The sequence below is a fragment of the Leucoraja erinacea genome, chromosome 31 (assembly GCF_028641065.1).
Source record: "Leucoraja erinacea ecotype New England chromosome 31, Leri_hhj_1, whole genome shotgun sequence".
NCBI lineage: Eukaryota > Metazoa > Chordata > Chondrichthyes > Rajiformes > Rajidae > Leucoraja > Leucoraja erinaceus.
The window spans coordinates 10,415,780-10,418,632 of record NC_073407.1 but is presented as its reverse complement, the minus strand read 5'-3'; the positions used below and the strand labels follow the sequence as shown (position 1 = coordinate 10,418,632).

Here is a 2,853-nt window from a genome sequence, read left to right as displayed (position 1 = left end):
GCATCAATGAATGCATTGCAAAGATCACTCTTCATGAATGCATGGAGATGAAATATTTTTTCTCATGGTTCACTGCTTTCTCACATGCGTTGCAAAACAGCACACAGTTGTCTGTAGAGAATATATCACTCCCGTACACTGTCACCAAATCGTTCAAGTTCAAGTCCTCAAGTGAGTTTATTGTCATGTGTCCCTGTATAGGACAATGAAATTTTTGCTTTGCTTAAGCACACAGAAAATAGTAGGCATTTACAAAAAAACAGATAAATGTGTCCATATACCATATATACACACATGAATAAATAAACTGATAAAGTGCAAATAGTTGAAAGTGGTTATTAATAATCAGAGTTTTGTCCGAGCCAGGTTTAATAGCCTGATGGCTGTGGGGAAGTAGCTATTCCTGAACCTGGTTGTTGCAGTCTTCAGGCTTCTGTACCTTCTACCTGAAGGTAGCAGGGAGATGAGTGTGTGGCCAGGATGGTATGGGTCTTTGATGATACTGCCAGCCTTTTTGAGCCAGCGACTGAGATAAATCCCCTCGATAGAAGGTCAGAGCCGATGATGGACTGGGCAGTGTTTACTACTTTTTGTAGTCTTTTCCTCTCCAGGGCGCTCAAATTGCCGAACCAAGCCACGATGCAACCGGTCAGCATGCTCTCTACTGTGCACCTGTAGAAGTTAGAGAGAGTCTTCCTTGACAATCCGACTCTCCGTAATCGTTCCATTTTTTACAAGGTATTGACTTGACTTTAGGCATTTTGACACTTGTGCTGGGGTAGATCCTACAGGAGCGGGGATGCAGACCTCTACAGGCAGGCCAAGTACAAGCTAAGAAGAGGAATCAGAGCTGCCAAGGAAAGGTACTCTGAGAAGTTGAGAAGCAAATTCTCAGCAAATGACTCTTCTTCAGTGTGGAAGGGCTTGCAAGAAATCACAAGCTACAAGAGGGAAACACCCGCTCCTTGGACAATCATCAGCTGACCAACGACCTGAACGTGTTCTACAGTTTCGATAAACAAAAACTTAACCCTGGTAACCCCAACCAACACTTCACACCTACTCACAGCCTGACTCCAGTTTGAAAAGACTGGACATTTCCCCACCTACTCCTCCCCAATCACCACTTCACACCTACTTAAAGCAGGACTCCAGTTTGCAAAGACTGGACACTTTCCCACACACCCCTTTCCAATCACCACTTAACACCCACTTACAGCCGGGTTTCGCCCCAGTGGTGTAAATGTTCTTGTAAGTTACATTAAGTTACAAAAAAAGAGGCTGATTTAGGAACTCATTTGTGAAAACGGGCATTATCTTCCTGAAATCATCAAAAAAGGCATGAAAAGGCACATGGCATTTATGGCAAAATCCTGGCTCCGAGCCCTGATACCACGCTAGGCTGTTTGCGGATGCAACCTGACACCCAGAGGCCAGATCTGGTCATTCCAAGTTAGCGCTCGGCAAACGCTGCTTCCTTTTAAGGAAAATATGCAAATAAGTGGAGCGAAAGATAAGCATGAAAATATACAAATACATGAATGGCAAAAGGAAATATATAAAGATCGCTCATCATCTAGGCCGGTAGTAACAGCCAAAGCCTTAAGATAATAAAATTCTACCTCGCCATAACCTAAAGGAGTAGTGGTAGTCGTTGGTAGTGTGTGAGCGACAAATTTCAAGCATACTTACCTGGCAGGGGAGAGACCTTGATCACCCAGGAGGTTCTCCCAGGACGAGGCTAACCCATTGCACTTCGGGTGTGCTGACGCCTGCGATGTCCCCAAATGCGGGATACTCGACTGCAAAATTTGTGGTAGTGGGGGACTGCGTTCGCGCTCTCCCCTGATTTTTCAAACTAAAAACAGAATATAATGCTTTTATAGAAACAATCTCCAAGGTTTTATTTTGAGGTAAATATCTTTACCAATTTTTTCTCACATCATCAATTTTTCTATCTTTTAAAATTTATTTCACTTCATTCTCATATCTTTCATCAGCCTCTTCCACCAATTCTGTGTTCCCTGGGCGCATCAGAACACACCTTCCCAAAGACTCTGCCTCCACTTTGAAGTGTCATGAGCCAGACCTACCCAGGGATTCAGTGCGGATATTAAGAGATTTTCTAACAAAACCACAGGACTAACTCAGTTACAAGCGAGTTCGGTATTCCAAAAAACGCAAGAAATCATGGGATTTGTCAAAGGTCATTCACCATAAAGAAAAAGCGAACAAAGCACAAACTGTATAAACTGTGTTTACATTCTTATCTTTATTCATGATTTACGTGTAAAAAAATATTTAATCTGAGGAACAGGGTTGGCAGTTAGCGAGAGAGCGGGGTGTAACAGCGAGATAGAGGGGGCAGATGTGAGTGGGAAACGGGGTGGGGGAAACTGGACCAGCGGAGAGATATTCTCAGCAGCCAGGATCGAACCCGGGTACCCGGCGCCGCAAGAGCTGCCGAAACGCCACTGGACCGTCATGTCTCCCCCCCCCCCGGAGGGTCCCATTCCCGCCTGGGGGGTGGGGGGGGGGGCAGCAACAGCCCACAGCAAGCATGGAGAAGAAGCGCCAACTCCAACTCAACTCTGACTGCCCCGCTGGGCCAACCGACAGCCCTGGACCGACTGTATATTCAATGCAGCCCGGAACAGCGGCGGCCCACAGGCCGGGGAACGGCCCCACTGGGAACCGGAGCCAGCACCTCCTACCCGCGCTGGCTTAAGCCCGACCTGACACCTCCGGTCTCCACCGACAGGGACGGGTCACATGGGAGGGGATGGGGACAGCCCAGCAGCTACTCAACAGCACCCGCAGCGCCAGAGACCATGGACCCCCGACCTCGCTCAC

At 47.1% G+C, this 2,853-nt stretch overlaps 1 non-coding gene across 1 annotated transcript; it reads left to right on the top strand.

The window, feature by feature from the left end:
- Window positions 1–1,684: 1,684 nt before the first annotated feature.
- Window positions 1,685–1,848, top strand: LOC129712193 (U1 spliceosomal RNA). Its single transcript, XR_008726006.1, has one exon. It is a non-coding gene; the product is annotated as a U1 spliceosomal RNA (small nuclear RNA).
- Window positions 1,849–2,853: the final 1,005 nt, after the last annotated feature.